General features: G+C 50.2%; 2 pseudogenes; both read left to right on the forward strand.

Moving 5' to 3' along the window:
- The first annotated feature begins 8,367 nt into the window (after positions 1–8,367).
- Positions 8,368–8,486, forward strand: LOC143937485 (5S ribosomal RNA; annotated as a pseudogene).
- A 103-nt stretch (positions 8,487–8,589) lies between these two features.
- On the forward strand, positions 8,590–8,708 carry LOC143937454 (5S ribosomal RNA; annotated as a pseudogene).
- Positions 8,709–10,533: the final 1,825 nt, after the last annotated feature.

The following is a 10,533-nucleotide window of genomic DNA, read 5'->3' on the forward strand; positions in this document are numbered from 1 at the left end:
CTCCAGGGCAAACCTGGAAATGGTACGGATTCACGCTCCAGACGAACCCACAGCTTATCCTTCAGGTGTCTGCACCAGTCAACTACTCTGTTCATGTGCACCGCCGTATAGTACCATGCCGGATCTGGGAGGCCAATCCCTCCCTTGTCTTTTGATCTGAGCAGTAATGTTCGGCTGAGTCTTGGAGGCCTGCCCTGCCATACGTATCGAATAAAGATGGAGCGCATGGCTTTAAAAAATGATTGGGGGATTTTTATCGGTAAGGCTTGTAATAGGTACAAGAGTCTGGGCATTACATTCATTTTGAGCACATTGCATCTCCCAAACCAAGAGGTCGCCAACTTTGACCACCTCTAGATCTATGGCAAAATTTTTTAGAAGCGGCTGGAAATTCAATTGGAAAATCAGATGTGGGTCCGGGGGAACCTTGGTACCCAGATATTGTATAGCCCCAGTTGCCCAACGAAAGGGAAAATTAGTGCTTAGACTCGTCTGGGCGTTGGTAGACAGGGAGACGTTGAGTGCTTCCGATTTCTGTAAGTTAATTTTAAAATTTGACAGGGTGCCATATCGTCTTATTTCCGCTAAGAGATTCGGCAATGTAATGTGAGGCTCCGAGACATAGAAAAAGAGGTCATCTGCAAAGGCTGCGACCTTATGGTGGTGTGAGGGGGTGTCCAGGCCCTTGATGTCTATGTTCTGCCTGATGTGGTGCAGCAAGGGTTCAAGCGATAGGACAAACAAAAGGGGGGACAACGGGCATCCCTGCCTCGTTCCATTGCCAATAGTGAAACGCGACGAGGCAAACCCATTGACCCTAACCATCGCCGTCGGTGACGAGTAAAGAGCTGTAACCCATGAAAGCATGGGGGGGTACACCCAAGCTTCGCAGGGTGGCTAGCAAAAAAGGCCAGCTCACCCTGTCAAACGCTTTTTCTGGGTCCACAGAGAGCAACATAATCGGTAGTTTAAGGCGTCTGGCGCGTTCTATAACATTGATTGTCCTGGTAGTGTTGTCTCGGGCTTCCCTGTTACGAATAAACCCCACCTGATCCAGAGGTATCAGGCGTTGGAGAATGGGCGCCAACCGCTCCGCCAGTATCTTAGTGAAGAGCTTAAGGTCGCTGTTTAATAAGGAGATGGGCCTGTAGTTCGCACAGAGAAGCGGATCCTTCTCCGGCTTGAGTATGACCGAGATGCTTGCCTGCAACAGCTCCGGTGGAAAGGTCTGGCCCTCCAATAGGGCGTTAAAAGCTGACACAAACGGCGTGGACAACAGGGAGAGGAAGGCCTTATAATAAGGGACCGTAAACCCATCTGGGCCTGGTGCCTTGCCCTTGGGTGAGTCTCTTAACGCTGCCGACAATTCCTCCGGGGAGATAGGTTGCGAGAGAAGCTCTATCTCTTCCTGTGTCAGCGACGGGAGGTTTGCCGAAGCTAGGTACTCGTCAATGGCCGCTGTGCCGGCCTGGAGGGCGTCTCCTGAGTCCCGGGGGTGCAAGTTATAAAGGGCTTCATAGAAAGATCGGAAACACTCCGCTATCTCCCGTGAATCATGAAGCTTGGCACCCGAAGGGGAGGTTATGGTTGGAATGAAGGACGCGTTGCGTTGGGCACGCAGGGAGTTCGCTAGGGACCTACTACACTTGTCTCCATATTCATAATACGTCCTGCGGACCCACATGAGTCTGGTTCTAGCCTGAAAGAGAGAGAAATCTCTGATTTGTTCTCTAAGATCTCTCACCTCTACCTCCAGCGCAGCAGTCGGCTGGGATTTGTGTCGTTGTTCACACGCATGCAACTTGGCAATAAGTTTGGAGAGAGCCTCAGTTTTGGCCACTTTGAGTCTATGACCATGTTTAATAAGAATGCCCCTAATGTAGCATTTATGAGCCGCCCATAACATGAGGGGGTTGGAAACAGAATCACGGTTATGATCAAAGTAACTTTCTAATTCCCTAAGCAGGTCTGCGTGGGTCTCAGGGTCCTTCAGGAGAGACTCGTTCAGTCTCCACCAGGACTGACCACGCGACTCCTGTTGTAGCTTCAGCATCAAAGAAATCGGGGCATGGTCAGACAGGGCTATGTGGCCTATCTGAGCGTCTGTGACCGCCGGGATAGCATTGTGGGTGACTAAAAACATATCTATACGTGAGTAAGAACCATGAGCGGTGAAAAAGAACGTATAGTCCCTATCCTGTGGGTGAAGCGTACGCCACACATCGATCAGTCGGTGGGAGTGTAGCAGGTCTCTTATGTGTGAACGCGTTCTCGCAGAAATCGCAGAGGTGCCCGATGATGAGTCTCTGCGGGGGTCCAAGGTGAGGTTAAAGTCCCCCCCAACGATCAAAGTACCCTCTGAGAATGCAGCCAGGGCATCCAAGCATGCTTCTAAGGCCGGCAGCTGGTCCACATTCGGCATGTATAGGTTGGCAAGAGTAAAAGTTTGCGAGTGGAGAGTTCCCTTAATGAAGAGATATCTCCCTTCACTATCGGCTTGGACAGCTAACAGGCGCCACGGCAAGTTTTTAGCAAGAACACACACTCCTCTCGATTTGGAAGTAGGGGACGTGCTGTGGTGGGCCAGGGGGAAGTGCTTACTATAAAGCCGTGGTATTTGGTCTGTCCTGAAATGGGTCTCCTGGAGGAAAACTATTTGGGGCTTCATCCGCCACAATTCTGTCAGGCAGCTGGACCTTTTTTCAGGTACATTCAGCCCTTTCACATTCCAGGAAACCAGCTTCAGGGCCATGACGGCAGTGGTACCCGGCCGGCGGTCCCCACCAGAGTCAGTAGTAGATATAGAGTTCAAGCACAGAGGAAGAGGAGGAGAAAAAGGAAAAGCAGTAACGAAGCGGAGAAGGTCCGGAGTTAGTAGGGAGGAGGAGGGTAGGAGGGGTGGGGATAGATCGGGGAATTGCTAAAGCTCCTATCGGAGAGAACCTGCCGGTTAGGGCAGAGGGGCCTAGTGGGGGAAGAGGTAAGGCACTGCAGAGGGAGGAACTCGTCGGTGCAGTACCCCTCCAGCATCCCATGGTCCATGCAGTCGCAATCGGGCGTGCACGGAGCTTCTTTGGCATCTTAACTACGACATCAAACGCATTATAGAACATCACTGCAGCAGGTATCGGGCAGTTAACAACAGTAGAACAGTGCATAATTAGACCAACATATTAAACTTTTCAACACAGAGTATAGATAACTTTATACCACCCAGGCACCCGCCCCTCCCCCCCCCCAAAAAAAAAAATGGAAAAAAGGGGGGGGGGGAGGAGAGGGGGAGGGAGCGGGAACGCCGCCCAGGGGCACCCGGGGGGCACCACCAGGCAGTCCAAAAACACAAAGAGCGCCGAGACTAGGGCACCTGTAGATAAACAGTAACGAGAATGGTGAACAGTACCGCCAATAACTCAGGGCTTCGTCCAGGAAGCGCAGTGTCCAACTCTGTTCTTCCAATGTCCTTCCTCTCCCCTAGCGGGGGCGCTGGGAACAATGGCCCGTGGCATGGTAAACAACACAAAGCTGGATACTCCAGCCGTCTATGTTGGTAGAGAAAAAGAAAACAAAAAAAAAAGGGTATAACACAGGAATAACGGAAAATTACTGTACTCTCTCAGGGTTCACGATCTTGAGGGGCCTGCGATCTCTGACGTTGGGATCGACGGTGGCGTCTCACTCTCTGTGGCCTGGTTGAGGGGTTGTTCGTCGGGGCCACTGCTCCCTGGGGGACAACAGGAGCCAACCAGTCGGGGACCTGAACCGAGGGCAGGCCCAAAGCCTCCAGAAAGGACGGGACCTCCGAAGGGTGTCGTAGCGCAAGGGGCCTCCCATTTTTGCGCACTATAAGGTGAAACGGATGGCCCCACTTGTATGGAATCCTCCGTTCAGTTAGGTGTTCCAGAAGGGGTCGCAGACAGCGTCTCATCTGGAAGGTCTTGCGGGATACATCTGGCAGAAGGGTGACTTGGGCCCCGTCAAAATCAATGCTGCCTTTGCGCCACGACGCTTGCAGGACATCCTCCCTAACTGAGTAATTGTGGAGACAGCATAAAACGTCACGTGGCCGGTTCTCTGTGGGGCTCCTGGGGCCCAGGGTCCTGTGGACTCTATCAATGGCTATTACTGTGTCAGCAGCGCGGTCCAGACAGGCGTTAAATATAGCTGTAACTGTGGCTTTGAGGTCTGCCTGGCCAGTGGCTTCGGGCAAGTCTCTGATCCTGATGTTGCGTCTGCGGTTGCGATTCTCAAGGTCATCCACTAGGAGTTGCAACTGTGCCACTCTGTCAGCAAGGGTATCATGTGCGGCTTGCAGGCCAGAAACATCAGTGGTCAGGGAGGTCACATCCGATGCCAGGGTGGTCACCCGCTCGTTCGTAGCCGACACGTCACGTTTGACCCCTGCGATTTCATGTCGCAAGGTCGTTTCAATCCTGGCTGCCATACAGCTAAAGTCTGCTTTAGTGGGAAGGTTTTGGAGTAAAGCTAGGATGGCCTTGTCCCCCAATAATGCCGGTGCTGGTGGCAGCGGTGGGTCCCCCTGTGTGTCTGAGGCGAGAGCAGCCTGGCCATTCGGTCCTGGGATGAGGCTTCCACTGCGGGAGGGTCTCTGGGACAGTTGGGAGTTGTGAGGGAACCAGGGTGGCAGGCCGCTATGGTCCGGGCTGTCAAGCGAGGCCATGGACAGTGAGCGGGGGAGACACGGGGACAAGTCACTAGGCGGGGAGAACGGGGGCATGTCGTGTCCCTGCATAGCAGTCTGCTCACCTTCCCTCTGTGCCGCGTGTCCTGGAGCGCCGGAGGCCGCGGGCGCCATCTTGGCTGGATCCGGCGTGGAGGCCGGAGGCTGCAGCTGGACCAAGTACCTGTCCATGGCAGCAGCGGCGGACCCCGCTCGGCTGGCTGTGTTCCACCGAAGCGCGGGGATGTCGGCGATGCCAAAATATGCGACCAGACTGTGGTAAAGGGGTGCGGAGGGGTCACGGATCGGGAGCTCCGGAAAAGAGTGTCCTCACTCCTTCATGCCTAGGCCACGCCCCCCTGGTTAGTGTCTTGATTGGGAGATCGCCTGGGAATACTGGATGCCGTAGGCTTCTTTTTATGTTGTTGGCTTTGACCTGTTTTTTTTAGCTTGTTTCCCAAGGTGACCATCTTGGCCTTTGTCAAGAGGCTTCAGAGTGCCCGAAGAGAGTGCCTACGGCCAAATCACCTATATAGTATCTTATATATAATAACTAAAAATATTATTTATTATTATAGATATAGATATATAGTATAGTGATTTGGTCGTAGGCACTCTCTTTGGGCACTCTGAAGCCTCTTGACAAAGGCCAAGATGGTCACCTTGGGAAGCAAGCTAAAAAAAACAGGTCAAAGCCAACAACATAAAAAGAAGCCTACGGCATCCAGTATTCCCAGGCGATCTCCCAATCAAGACACTAACCAGACCAGATCCTTCTATGGCACCTGGTCTTCCCAGGGAGTCTCCCATCCAGGTACTAACCAGGCCTGACGCTGCTTAGCCTCTGAAATCAGACGAGATCGGGTGCTTTCAGGTTGATGTGGCCGTAAGCGTTCTCCTCAAGACACGCCCAACCCTCTTGACAAACGCCAAGATGCTCACCTTGAGAAACAAGCAAAAAAAAAACAGGTCAAAGCCAACAACATAAAAAGAAGCCTATGGGCTTACAGCGGACCTTAAAAGATGGGACCCACTAGCTCTGTCATGGTTCGGACGCTGTAATGTGTTGAAGATGAACGCGATGCCACGACTTCTGTATCTACTACAAGCCTTACCTATCAAAATACCCCAGACTTTCTTACATGCGGTTCGCTCAATCTTTATCGAGTTCCTCTGGCGCGGAAAACATATGCGTATTGGTAGGGCAATGCTATTGCGACCGAAATTGCGGGGAGGTATTGGCCCCCGGACCCTGCTCTATATTACACAGCGACGCACATGACACCGGTGGTTGACTGGTGCCGGTGTTCTGCCATATACTGTCCGGCCATGATATAGTGTCCGCGCCGTACTGTGCATGCACAGTATGGAGCAGACGAAGCTTCGGAAAATCTCCGAAGCTGAACGGCGCCTGCGCGGTGAGTGGAGGTGGTAGCCCCACCATCCAAGCGGACATAGGGTTGTGAATATTAGAGGGCCCCTCGCAGGCGAGCTTCGCTCGCCACGCTTCGGGCTTGGCCTCGCTGCGCTCGGCTCTTTTATATTCTTACTCTATGTCCACTTGGATAGTGGGGATAGAACCTGGACTCAGTGCGCAGGCGCCGTTCATGCTCGGCAATTTTCGGAATCTGTGTTGAAACGCTACTGGGAACCCAAAAGTTCCTCAAGGTCGGGCATGCCCAGAAAAGGTGTCCCATGGTCCCCATATCTGAATTTCACCTCCAACAAACATCCGGGATCGATCTATCCATTTTATTCAGAAGGTATGGGACTCTATACCAGCGTGAGACTATCTTGTATCTTGATATTGGTTTGCGATGGAAGCTTTATGTACTAAGGTCAGGATCTTCCCTATCTGTTGTGGGGTAAATGTGATGCCTAAGTCCCTCTCCCATTTGTGGATAAATGGTGGGGTCGACTCCTCCTCCTGACTACTCAATAGGTTGTACAGGAGGGAGAGGGTGTGTCGCACAGGTTCCCTTTTGTGACAGATGGATTTATAGGGTGTCAGGTCTCTAGGAGTGTAGGGGGCCCTTTGTATGGCCAGAAGAAAGTGACGAAGTTGATAAGCACTAAACAAGTCAAGCGGAGGGTCAGAAAGCTCGGCGACAGTTTGCGTGGTCGGGAGCCCTCCCGTGGGCCACACCTCTCCCAGACGCTGTTTCCCCACCACTGTCAACTGTCGCAGTTTCTTGTTGGTAAATCCCGGTGGGAAGTCTGGATTACCTATAACCGGAGTCATTGGTGATGGCAGGGGAGCAATGTGTGTGCAGCGGAACAACCTCCGCACAACAGCCAACGTAGCTCCCACTACGGGGTGACGTCTGAGGTCTTTTGGTAGGGAGGACAGGAGCCACGGGGAGGTCAATAGGAGAATGGAACCATCCTCAATCTCCATCTCCACCCACTGCTTGTGTGGGCCATTACAATGCCAATCAACGACTCTCGCTAGCAGAGTCACTCTGTAGTATTGTCTGAGATCTGGGAGACCCAGACCCCCCTTGTCCTTTGGTCTGGCAAGCAATTGCAAACGGGCTCTGGGCGGTTTGCGCGGCCAAATAAAGTCCCGGAGCAGCACCTGCAGTTGTCTGAAAAAAATTGGGGGTAACCGGATCGGTAATGTCTGGAACATGTATAAGATCCGAGGGAGGGCCATCATTTTGAATGCATTACAGCGCCCGAACCAGGTCAGTGTTAAAGCATGCCAGTTTCCCAAATCAGATTTCAGTCTATCCAGGAGAGGGACAAAATTAAGCAGGTACAATTGCGCTAAATCCGCTGCGATGTCAACGCCCAGTTAACGTATAGATTTTTCAGCCCAGTAGAATGGAAAAGCGGACCGGAGCCTCTTGGCCTCACCATCCGGGACCAATATATTCAATACAGCCGACTTGGCGCAATTGTTTTTATAGTTTGATAGGCTGCCGTGTCGCTGTAGAGATGCAAGTATTTTGGGAAGCAAAATGTGTGGATTGGAGACGGAAAAAATTAGATCGTCAGCGTACGCTGCAATTTTGTGGTGTGCCGAGGGTTTGGATATGCCATTAATATTCGGGTCATTCCGAACGTGACACATAAGTGGTTCCAGTGTCAGAATTAAAATTAGGGGAGACAGAGGGCACCCCTGCCTCGTCCCATTAGTGATGGGGAAAGAGTCCGAGCACCCCTCGGTCACCCGTACCGCTGCCGACGGCGTGGAGTAAAGCGACATTACCCAGCTCATCATGTTGGGGCCAAGACCTATATGTTCCAGGGTGTCCTGCATAAAGTGCCAGGCCACCCTGTCAAAGGCCTTCTCCGCGTCCGTTGACAACATAAGCAAGGGCCTTCCCTGTACATGCGCCGCATGGATTAAATTGAGGACTCGGGCCGTATTGTCTCTAGCTTCCGACTTATTTATATTTTTTTGCTTGTTTCCCAAGGTGACCATCTTGGCGTTTGTCAAGAGGGTTGAAAGTGCCTGAAGAGATTGCCTGCGGGCACATCACCCTGAAAGCACCCGATCTCGTTTGATGTTGGAGGCTAATAGAGTCGGGCCTTGTTAGTACCTGGATGGGAGACCGCCTGGGAATACCAGGTGTCGTAGACTTCTTTTTATGATGTTGGCGTTGACCTGTTTTTTTTTCGCTTATTTCCCAAAGTGACCATCTTGGTGTTTGTCAAGAGGGTTGAGAGTGCCTGAAGAGATTGCCTATGGCCACATCACTCTGAAAGCACCCAATCTCGTCTGATCTTGGAGGCTAAGAAGAGTCGGGCCTGGTTAGTACCTGGATGGGAGACCACCTGGGATTACCAGTTATTGTAGGCTTTTTTTTATGTTGTTGGCGTTGATTCGTTTTCTTTTTTTTGCTTGTTTCCCAAGGTGACCATCTTGGCATTTGTCAAGAGGGTTGAGAGTGCCCGAAGAGATCACCTATGGCCCCATCACCCTGAAAACGCCCAATCTTGTCTGATCTCGGATGCTAAACAGTGTCGGGCCTGGTTAGTACCTGGATGGGAGACCGCCTGGGAATACCAGGTGCCATAGGCTTCTGTTTTTTTTATTTTTTATTTAGTAGTATGCGACATACAATGCAAAGGCAACTTCACAGAATGTGTGATACAAATAGTTACAAACAAATGATCATATTGCATGGATATCAGAGCCAATGGTAAGAAGTCTGAGGAGAATAGCACGTGTACAGCTTTGCGGTCATATCAAGATGAGATTAAAGCTCCATCTCGTTGGGATCCTCTACCACTTAAAATATTATTGATACTAGCCCTGCTACCCTCGAAGAGTTTAGATATCCATAGATAGGGGAAGAGTATTTTGTAGTAGTCAAATGTCTAACAAATATTTTGAATAGTTGTAGTTCTCCACATTAACTGTCACATTGATATCACCACTGACAACACACCACTTTTTAACAGCACCAAAATATGAAAAAAGCACTTTATATGTTTCAAAAGTAGTTGCATTAGCAAAAAATAAAGTCCTGTCTTCTTTACACGCTAGCTTTTCTGTATACATTAATCTCTCTGTGTACACCAGCCACTCAATATAGACTAGCCTCTCTGTCTTCTGTATACAGGTGCCCGTAATCTATATACACTAGCCTGCCTTCTTTTTACGATAGTCTCGGTGTCCCAGCCTCTCTGCATACACTAGCCTCACTGAATTCCCCAGACTGTCTTCTGTATACACAAGCCTATCTGTAAAAAAAAATAGCCGGTCTTCTGCATACTCTAGCCTCTCTGTGTAACACAGTCTCTGGATTCCCTAGCCTACATCTCTGCATACCCAGGACCTTCCTCTGTATAATCTAGCCTATCTGTATACACTAGCCTGTCTTTTGTACAAATTAGCTTCTCTGTAGCCGGTCTTCTGTATACACGAGCCTCACTGTCTACTCTTGGTTGTCTTTTGTATACACTAGCATCTCTTTATACATTAGCTCTCTGTATACCCAAGCCTCTCTGTATACACTAGTCCACCGGTATACACTAGCAAGTCTTCATACACTAGCCTCTCTTTGCAACTCAACTTCTCTCTCTGTATACCTTAGCCTCCATCTCTGCATACCCAGGACGTTCTTCTCTATAATCTAGCCTATGTGTATACACTAGCCGGTCTTCTGTAGACATTAGCCTCCCTGTATAAACTAGCTGGTCTACTGTATACACTAGTCCGTCTGTATACACTAGCAAGCTTGCATACACTAGCCTCTCTGTGTAACCCAGCCTCCATCTCTGCATACCCAGGACGTTCTTCTCTATAATCTAGCCTATTTGTATACACTAGCCTGTCTTTTGTACACATTAGCCTCTCTGTATAAACTAGCCGGTCCTCTGTATACACTAGTCCATCTGTATACACTAGCAAGTATGCGTACTCTAGCCTCTCTCTCTGTATACCTTAGCCTCCATCTCTGCATACCCAGGACGTTCTTCTGTATAATCTAGCCTATCTGTATAATCTAGCCTATCTGTATACACTAGCCTGTCTTTTGTACACATTTGCCTCTCTGTATAAACTAACCGGTCTTCTGTATACACTAGTCCGCCTGTATACACTAGCAAGTATGCATACTCTAGCCTCTCTCTCTGTATACCCTAGCCTCCATCTCTGCATACCCAGGACGTTCTTCTGTATAATCTAGCCTATCTGTATACACTAGCCTGTCTTTTGTACACATTAGCCTCTCTGTATAAACTAGCCGGTCCTCTGTATACACTAGTCCATCTGTATACACTAGCAAGTCTGTGTAACCAAGCCTCTCTCTCTGCATACCCTAGCCTCCATCTCTTGCATAAACCAGGACCTTCTTCTGTATAATCTAGCCTATCTGTATACACTAGCCTGTCTTTTGTAC

Source organism: Lithobates pipiens, unplaced genomic scaffold (assembly GCF_037356315.1).
Source record: "Lithobates pipiens isolate NorthernLeopardFrog02 unplaced genomic scaffold, aLitPip1_a1.2 Scaffold_28, whole genome shotgun sequence".
NCBI classification, from domain to species: domain Eukaryota; kingdom Metazoa; phylum Chordata; class Amphibia; order Anura; family Ranidae; genus Lithobates; species Lithobates pipiens.